This window comes from Mytilus galloprovincialis, chromosome 12 (genome assembly GCF_965363235.1).
Source record: "Mytilus galloprovincialis chromosome 12, xbMytGall1.hap1.1, whole genome shotgun sequence".
Taxonomy (NCBI): domain Eukaryota; kingdom Metazoa; phylum Mollusca; class Bivalvia; order Mytilida; family Mytilidae; genus Mytilus; species Mytilus galloprovincialis.
This window is the reverse complement of record NC_134849.1, coordinates 51,444,184-51,454,378: the sequence shown is the minus strand read 5'-3', so window position 1 is coordinate 51,454,378 and position 10,195 is coordinate 51,444,184. Positions and strand designations below refer to the sequence as shown.

The 10,195-nt window shown below is 33.3% G+C and overlaps 1 protein-coding gene and 1 long non-coding RNA gene across 5 annotated transcripts in view; both read right to left on the bottom strand.

Annotated features, from left to right (window-relative positions):
- Positions 1-10,195, bottom strand: part of LOC143054160 (cadherin-89D-like) — a 134,111-nt gene that overhangs the window by 56,846 nt on the left and 67,070 nt on the right. The gene's annotated exons all lie outside the window — the stretch shown is intronic.
- On the bottom strand, positions 4,152-9,788 carry LOC143054157 (uncharacterized). Of its 2 annotated transcripts, XR_012971579.1 has the most exons (4): positions 9,742-9,788; positions 9,382-9,472; positions 8,235-8,443; positions 4,152-5,853 (listed from the first exon to the last, which is right to left on the bottom strand). It is a non-coding gene; the product is annotated as an uncharacterized LOC143054157 (long non-coding RNA). The 2 variants fall into 2 exon arrangements; XR_012971578.1 differs by having other exon boundaries at positions 9,382-9,782.

The window sequence follows — 10,195 nt, the reverse complement described above, 5'->3', positions numbered from 1 at the left end:
CCTGTTTATTATTAAAGACTGTTTGTTGACCTTTGGTTATTTTTGTTGTAGGCTTCCTGCATCAATGACTTATACCCCAAAAAATATATATACATATATGAAACGATCAAAAGTTGTTTCCGCGTATTTTTTATTTTTTTTTAATTTCTTCTAGAATCATATTTGTAATTTGTGTTAATTGTACTGCAGTATTTGCAAAGGAAGACTTCACAATATTTTTGCTTATTTATTTTACGTTTTTGTTTTTCATTCTCTACATTGAAAACACTCTGTACCGATTAAATTTATATATTAAAATAAGGAAGTGTGGTATGATCGTAAATGGGACAAAGTTTAAATGAAGTGGATGTAAGTATTGTATGCAACCGTACGGTTTTCAACAATGAGAAAAACCCATACTGTATAGTCGACTATAAAATGGCTCCGAGATGAAAAATATGAAAGAATTCAATTGAGAAAATTAATTTTTCATGTTTCATACGTATGTGCTTATGTTGAATTGAAATTATTTAAATTACATGTACTAATTTTGCATGTAGACCGACCATCCTAATTGCGAAATTTTAAGCGAAAAAAAAATGGGGTCACCGATGTTGTTTTCGAGATATGTAGTCATCAATAAAAAGAATTACGTTAGAAAAAGCGCTCTAGGTAAACAAACAAGATGCAAAATAAAAATAAAAAATGTTCAGCTGTAAATAAAAACACAGTCAAATGTAACGTATACCTCACAATCATTTATTTGTCTCAATTTCCTTTTTTCAAGCCATTTGTATATTTTCCGCCATTTTTAATTGCTATTTTAATAGATTTTTTTTTATAAAATTTTTTTACAAATGTTATTTCCTTCAAACTTCTGCATAAATAACTAGGGTCACTCATGTTTTAACACAGCTAAGAACGTAAATAGACTTATAATCGATGTTTGGCGGGAACTAAAACTGTTTCCTTGATATGTAATGTTACAAAACGACGTTGCTCGCATAGCAGTATTTGTTGCAACGCTTGCATTGGGTTGAATTAAGCCCTTTATACTTTAAAACTATAATAGTATGTTTAAACATATTTTTAGCTATGTGATTATTTATTAATATTTTTATCATTATCCTATATATATCGAATCGTTAAACATACAGTAACAGTTCATTATAAAGTTATTGTCAAAGATGAGGTTATCTCAAATACGGCCTTTTTTTTTAGAAGTTGCAATGTTTGTACCGGAACAACGGACGTTGAGCACATAGCAATTTATTATAGAAATAATGGACGGCTTGCGAAAAAGACCACTTCTAATCGGAAGTCCGATGGTATCCGCGGTATAAAGTATCACTTGCCTTTCAGTACTTGCAGTATGAGTTTGGAAAATTAATATTATGGCCTTGTAATCATTTAAATTAAATAGCTTTGCCCGAGACGGGGTGAAAATGATACAGGACAACGCAGGAAATACTTGTGAATGAAAAGAAGTCACACTAGATGTTTTCATACCACTAAGAACGTAATAAAGCTTATTATCGATTTTTTGCGGCAACTAAAACATTTTCCTTATGTAACGTTATGCAAAACGACGTTGCTCGCATAGTAGTATTTCGTGCAACGCTTGCATTGGATTGAATTAAACCCATTATACTTATGACTATATTTGATTATAATTCATTATTCATTTGATCATTCTCCTATCGTATCGTTAAACGCAAATTAAAAGTTTATTGTAAAGTAATTGTTAAAGAGAAAGTTATCTCAAATACGGCAATTTTTTTAGATGTCGCATTGGTTGTATCGGCGGGAACAACGAACGTTGATCACATACCAACTAGTTATAGAAATAATTCTCGGCGTCCGGATTAAGACCCCTTCTACTCGGAAGTCCGATGGTATACGGGGTATCACTTGCCTTTTTAATTACTTTTTAACTGCGGGCAGAATCATTACTAACCGACATCCATTCGCACGTGGTAGTTAACATGAAACGTCGTGTTAGAAAATGCCACACTCGCAGCACGTTAAAAAACCCTATAGTAGCAACTATTTTAGAAAAGTCCTTAAAATTGGTTAAAGTTTCCGTACTTACACAACGCTCTACAATTTATTCGAACAGAGGCAATCAATTTTTTTTTCTGTGTCCCATCATCCCGAATTAATGTTTCCTAATCTTTTCATGATCATTGTACATAATATGTTTCATGTACATCGCCTGGGTATACAACCATTACTGCGACCAGTTACTTAGATGTTAATGGTTCGATCAATGTTGGTATATTACCTCTGGTAAATATATTAACAAACTGACAATTAAAGACACATCGCCATATTCCAAAGTATTTTCATTTGTTTAAAAAGGGATCTGTTTGGGTTTTTTCTTATTCAGTTACATATATACCATATTCTGTTGTTCAATAAAACTTAGAGTAAGATTGCAGTTTCTATTTCTGCTCATCCACCCGTTTTTTCTTAAGTGTATTCTTTCCTCACATGTATTTTTCAGTATGGTTTATAATACATATTTTTGTTTACATCGATGATAAATGATAGGTAAACGACTGGAGGTAGAACAAATTTAGAGAAAATATTGATTTAACTTGTTTGATGTATGCCACTTTCAGCACTTTCTGCTATATCATGGCGGCCACTTTTTATTAGTGAAGAAATCAAGGTATCCAGAGAAAATCAGCTACCTTTGTATTTGAAAAGTTTTGCTTATCTGTTAACTTTATAAAGTTGTCCATAGAGAGCATAAATATATAAAGCAATTATCATGCTGATAAGAAAACAATTAAACATGCATGTACGATGATTACCGTTCTTCCACCATTAAGAAAAAATCGCATTAATAACATATATACTATACTTCTATTATGCATTGTATACTATACTGGGGTATCAAATCAATTTAGAATCTAAATCATATATATTTAAGTATAACAGAACAAATGTAAACGCTAACATGGTGATTGAAGGTACGCATTTCTCTAATAAAGTAAGCTACAGTAACTATTAATCAAAAACTTTTACAGATTATATTTAAAATTGGTCCTGCTTTAAGGTCCTCCCTAACCACTCTAATCGGCATTGCAGCATATATTGATTATATACCCTTTGTTTCTCTATTGATAAGATTTCGAATGGTGTACAAGGTTTCTCTGTTATTAGCACTGGTGTTAAGCGGATGGTCGTAACTTAAAGTTACGACCATCCGAAGATGGGAGACAACTCCAGGGATAAATTTTTCTTTTCCGATTTTCGTGCAGTAAAAAAATGTTTCATTCAAAACGCTTGTCTCATACATACTAAAGTGCGTTGATATTGAAACAAAATTTGATACATCAAAACATTCCAATTTTCGTAAAATGATCATTCAATAATTCGAGCATGATGGTCGTAACTAAAACAAGAACTATCTTTAAAAAAAAGATATCCGACGTACTATCATTTCGATAACCTTCAGAAGCACAAAGATACCATTTCAATAACGTTTTCTCTGTTTGTGTTCAGTATTTAGATCTCGGTCCTCGTATCTTTCTGTTTACATTCACTAAAACCCCGCGGAAATCGCACATACGTAGGTGCGTTCTAAAAGTCATGTACGTTCGTACAACAAAGTTTACATTGAAAATTATATAATTGTCCCGAATAAACAGCTGTCACGGATGCAAAGAGCTATTGGAGAAACAATTATTTTAATAAAAATATAAATCTTTGTAAGATCTAGTTCAAATATTTATAGTTTTTCACTTGCTTTCCATCACGATATAATTAACGAGACGTTTTTTCAAACACAACCAAATCACCCACCATGACAGCATTTTGTCCAATCACAGATAGGGTTTTCGAGCATGCGTATTCTGTTGCCATAGTTAAGCGTCATTATAAGTTCAAAGGGCACAAACCGAAACTATACCGACTACGTTGGAAAAACAAAAATGATCAGGATGGTTGTAACTTAAAATTGTGATGGTCGTAACTCTTTATTAAAAGGACCGAATAAGACAAGTCAAGAGTTTTAAACGTGTCTTTTGTTATATGAATATATTTTATGCTATCTTCCTACAACTGTAACAAATCATCTGATAAGATGTAAGGGTCAGAAACCGACGAAAAGTTCTTTTTGGTATCGTAATGGCAATGTATAAATGAATGGAGAAACTAGAGAGTAAATTGCAAAATTTTTACTTATTCGTAAAAAATTCTTTCATATCAAAATACACAATATATATACATCTGTACAAAACGATAATAATGAATGAAAATACATAAAAACAATAATAACATATTACATAACATATTACATAATACAGTAGCTTGGCCTAGAAAAGGGGTCAACTAAGCCACCAGGAAAGATGCAATAAAATAAGTCTTTCCTACCCCACAAAGGCCAAGCACTTGGCAGAAAATAAAGCTTTGATCTTAATGCCTGATCATAATTAGTTCTAATTTAACCATACAACTATAAATACAATACCGGCCCAAGCAAGTACCGTAATGTTAACAAAGTCATTGTAAGAATTAAATAGATATAAGAGCCACACACAAACATCTATATATCAATGGTAAAGTTTGCATTATAGTTAAGTATGCATAAATATATCATGCATAAGCATTAAAAAACTTAACGGCCCAAGCAGTTAAGTTTTGTTAGAATACATAGCTTCATGCGTTGAAACCTTTTGACTTTATAATTGCTATTGCATTAAAATGATATGTTTTATTATATGATGACACACTAACTGGAGATTTATCAAAAATAAAATTGATTGCCAATTACCAGCCCAAGCAAGTAATGTAAAGATGCTGAAAAATATGTATATATTCCTATAAAAATGATTGTACCGGCCCAAGCAGGTACCAAAATTGCCTATCAATTTAAATGAGATCTTATGTATTTTTGAAATGCGTTAGACTTCCAACGTCCCATAGATCGTATTTGTGAATCGGATAAACCTCTCTCGGCAGCATCAGTTGCTGCTCCTTTGCGGAAACTGTGTCCTTTGTATCGCGAACTATCCAGACCACAAGATGCTAAGCATTTATGTAATATTCTGTCAAAGACTGGACGATGTAATGGAGTGGCATCAACAGAACAAAACAATGGTTCTGTGGGAACGGAATAAGGTCTCACTTTAAGGTACTCAACCATGGCAACGACGGCTGATTCCATTGCGGTACCATGTGAAAACGAAATGGTCTTTGGCATTCCTCTAACATTATGCTTAAATCTTCGGAAGCAAACCTGAACTTCTGCTGCTTTGCCCAGGATATAAGACAATGAAACATCGTGCAATAGCAGAACATTATCATTTGGGGCATTTTTTGACGTCACCAATTCTCCAACTCTAGAGAAAGTTGAAAACGCAAATAAGAAAATTGCCTTGAACAAAACTTGATCATATGTACACCTGACAACTAATGTTATACTTTGTATCAACTTGTTTAAAATAGGAATTGTGATTGGAAGACGGCTATCAAATGTTTTTGATAATCTATATGTGCCTGTAACTAATTTCTCAACTAAAAACGACTGAGTGTTATCAGGCATTGACATCATTTTGTGAACATAGGCTATGGCGGATAGATATGTTGAAATTGTACTAGGAGCATATGATTTTTTAAACATGTAGGCAATAAACAATGAAATGGTAGCTACAGAAAGTGGTGGCTGAAGGCTTTGGTTCATTATTTCTGTACAGAAAGAGTCAAAAGTTTTCCATGCGCGTCTGTAAGTAGCTCGAGTTGATGGAGCTAGAGCTGCATTTGCTAAGATTGTAACGTACTCCAAAAGTTCTGTGGCTGGAATTGATGTGGAACTAAGCACGGTTTGGGTTGAGCAGCTGGGGATATTCTCAAAAACTGTTCTACCTGTAAACGAGAAAGGCAATCTGCAAAAATATTCTTCTTCCCAGGTATATGCTTTGCTTTAAATAATATGTTAAATTGCAAACATCTGAAAACCATGTATCTAACCATTTGCATTGCTTGACCATCAGATGTTGATTGTTTATTGATTACAGAAACCAGTGCCTCATTGTCAGTAAATAACAGAATAGAGTGATTTCTCCACAAAGTCCCCCATAACTCAATTGCTAAGATTATAGGGTAAAACTCCAAGGTCATTATATTGATGTTTTTCCAGTTTTCTGGGAATGGACCATAAAACCATTTTGACCCGTATATGCCTGCATAACCTTTAGATTGTGCAGCGTCAGTGTGAAGTTCCAAAGTATTACTGGACATGAAACTTTCGTTTAAAAACATTGATTTCCCATTAAAAGAATCTAAAAACTGTAGCCATATTCTTATGTCATCTTTTGTTTCCTGATTCAGATAAACATGAGTTTGACCATCAGATACAGTCATAGTTAAATTAATCATCCTTCTCAAAAATGCCCGTCCTGGTTGAATAACGGAACAAGCAAAATTCAAGACTCCAATAAGTGATTGTAGTTCTTTTAAAGTACAACGTTTCATGTGTGAGAACTTTTCCAGAAGATGTCGACATTTTGTTATCTTATCCGGAGGCAAACGAGCTTCTTGTTTAATTACGTCAAATGTTATTCCCACAAAATCCATAACTTGAGAAGGGAGTTCAGTCTTTTCTGCTGATAAGGGTACCCCATAAATTGACGAACGCCTTGAGTTTGGAAATTGCATCCTCTTTCGATTTCTCAATGATCAGAAAATCATCCAAGATATGCACCATTGACGTGATACCTAATTTCGTCAATGCTATCCATTCTAACGCAGTACTGAACTCTTCAAATATTTTACAACTGGTCCGACATCCCATTGGGAGACAACAATCATAGTAGAACTTATTATTCCATTTAAAACCTAATAATTCATAATCTGACGGATTTACTGGAAGGATTCTAAATGTCGATCTAACATCGGTTTTGGATAGGAAAACTTGATATTTGTGGCTACGTAATTGTTTGATTTCATTAATGGCTTCATTTATGCCTGCATAATGTACTGCAGCTGATTCGTCGGAAATACCAGCATTTACCGAATTAGACTTTTTGTCTGGATACGACAAGTGATGAATTAATCGCCAAGCTGATTTAGACTTTTTAGGTACAAGACCTAATGGTGAAACCCTCAAATTTAAAAAAGGTTTTTCTAAATAGGGGACCATCACTCTTTGACAATTAACTTCTTTGTTAATTTTTTCTTGTACTATTAAAGGATTGCTTTTAGCTGATTTAAGGTTAGAGCAATTAAACTGTGATCTAGGTCCATTATGTTCCAATCGAAAACCATTTTTAAAACCGTTTAAAAGATAAAGTGTTTTTTCTGAGTCATAACCTTGCAAATGAAATTTCAATCTATCTGTCTTAATAGGAGTAGGTAGTTTACATTTGTTTAGGTTTGGTTGCAGTAGCTGTAGGTCGTTGTAAGTTAGCTGTGTTTTCAAAATTTCTGGACGGTCCATTCTCATTTGATCTGTTTGTTGTTTTATTCTTGTAGCAGTGGGACTTAGAATGACCTTTGAAACAGATACTGCAGATATGGGAGTATCCACAAGTTCCATCACAAATTCGCCCCTCATTAAACCTGTTGCATGTTTTACGAGGGGCGCTGTTTGGAAAGGGCTTTGCATTATTGCTTGTTTGAGTCCTTTTCATTGTGTTTGTATTATTTGCTTTGGAAATAAATCTATTAAGGGACCTTGTATGTAAAATTTGATCGACGTAACTCCAAGAAAGTGTGTCATCATTTTGCATTAATTGCCTAAAATTAACATCATAAAAATACCAGTCGCCACCATCCTTTTGAATTTGGCGAATCAAATCCATATAAATGGCTAAATCCTCTGATAAAGTAGGGTGATTGGGGTTAAACTTTCTAATTACAGAAGAGAAAATGCTAAATGCATCGGTCCAACTTTCAATATTAACATATCTCTTTTTCTTTCCTGATGTCAGGCCCACCCTATTGTTCTGAACAGCTAAATGAAAATCCAGTTCGGCAGGATGGTGGTCAACTAGTATGTCTGACATATCAATAAACTCCTTATTTTTAATTTTTTTCTTGGAGTTTAGAATTTATCTTAGTATATAGAGGTCTACCTATTGGTTTATATGTAGTTGTAGCATGGTGAACCTGATCAAAACCTGCAACCAAGCTTTGTGCAGGTATTTGAACTATGTTTTGAGTATTGCGGGTGCCAAAATTAGACACGTTTTCGCTTGAAAAGCTAGCAGTTTGTGTGTGGTGTGACAAACTGTGTGTGGGTTCACCTGTTGTTTCTTCCTGTTCGATGACATCCATCTCAACAGGGTGGGGTCTTTTCTGACTGGGTTGAGGCAATATGCCATTTTCCTTCAGATTTTCAAGAACTTTGGCAGTCACAGCTGCTGAGATTGCAGCTGTCATTGCATCCTCTTGTGTCTGGTCCTTTTTTTGCCGTTTGGCTTGCCTCTCACTAGGCTTCCTTTTAGGAGGCATCCTGTTAATATACATGATACTATCAAAATAAATAAGCTACAAATTTATACAAGTTTATTGTAAATAAGGTATATGTCTATATAAAGATTTATTGAAACAATCAATCATCAATTTCCATTGACCAAATTAATATGGTCTATTGCTAGATCAAATTCATGGCCTATAATTAAAATCATTTGACCAGATCCATGATATATATACAACAACTTGACCAAATACATGGTCTATAAATAATAGTTATAAGCCAAAACCATGGCCACGACCAAATACATGGTCTAAAAATAATAGTTATAAGCCAAAACCATGGCCACGACCAAATACATGGTCTATAATAATATACATGATCTAATATCAATTTTCTATTGACCAAATACATGGTCTTTGAAAAACAGGTATTGACCAAAACCATGGTCACGACCAAATACATGGTCTATAATAATATACATGATCTAAACTCAATTTTCATTTGACCAAATACATGGTCTAAAAATAAGTTATTAGCCAAAACCATGGCCACGACCAAATACATGGTCTATAATAATATACATGATCTAAACTCTATTTTCATTTGACCAAATACATGGTCTAAAAATAATAGTTATTAGCCAAAACCATGGCCACGACCAAATACATGGTCTATAATAATATACATGATCTAAAATCAATTTTCTATTGACCAAATACATGGTCTATGAAAGACAGGTATTGACCAAACCCATGGTCACGACCAAATACATGGTCTATAATAATATAAATAATCTTTAATCAATTACTATTGACCAAATACATGGTCTATGAAAAACAGCTGTTGACCAAAACCAAGGTCATGACCAAATACATGGTCTATAAATAACATTTATTGATTCTATCGTCATGATTAGAGTTGTTTACTAAATGTTGAGTCCATTCAAGCTTAAATAATTAAAATGTAATGATTACCTGATGTAACAAATTCAAAGGTGAGACAGCTTCTTCACAATATTTACGAACAATATACAAACTTGTACTGTAGTATAAAAACTCTCAAAAACTGAAAATATAGAAACTAGATAAATATTAAATTTAAAATCAGGAAAGAATACATATAATAATTATTCATTCTGTAAAATCAGATTTGAATAAACAATTATTTCAACAAAAATATGCATCTGTTATGAATCAATATGTTGTTATAACATGCACAATTTAACCTGGATGTAAAATGTTTTTGAAAGTACAATAAATACATTTTGTAAGACAACATTCACCACTTTCATATTTGTCAGTATTCTTTGTTCATGCAGAATTAGTAAAACTAACCTCAACGAGCATATTAAATGAAGAGAAACATCTACTCTACACTAAGACTCTATAGCATGCAAAATTGCCAGACGTAAACTTCTATAATATTTTTGCATTCCCAATGCCGACAAATGAACACCGTCGGAAGCAAAGATTTGCAATGGGCTATTCATCAGCCGTAAATGTTTCCAAAAATGTTTCTTGTCATCTACCAGGATGGGTAACATCTGATTCACTATCCTTCTTTTGTTCTCATACTGTTCTGCTGTTATGTACCAAGGTTGAGTCCTCGTAAAAAGTTCACATACAACGATCTTATTTACAAAGCTGTAGAGTAGTTGAAAATCAGACATCAAATCCACAATGTTACATGCTAATGTCTCTGCTTTCAAACTTGGATCACATAAATCGTTTCCTCCTATCTGTAAAATAATTACCGAGGGCTGAAATTGCTGAATGTGAGCATTTAAAT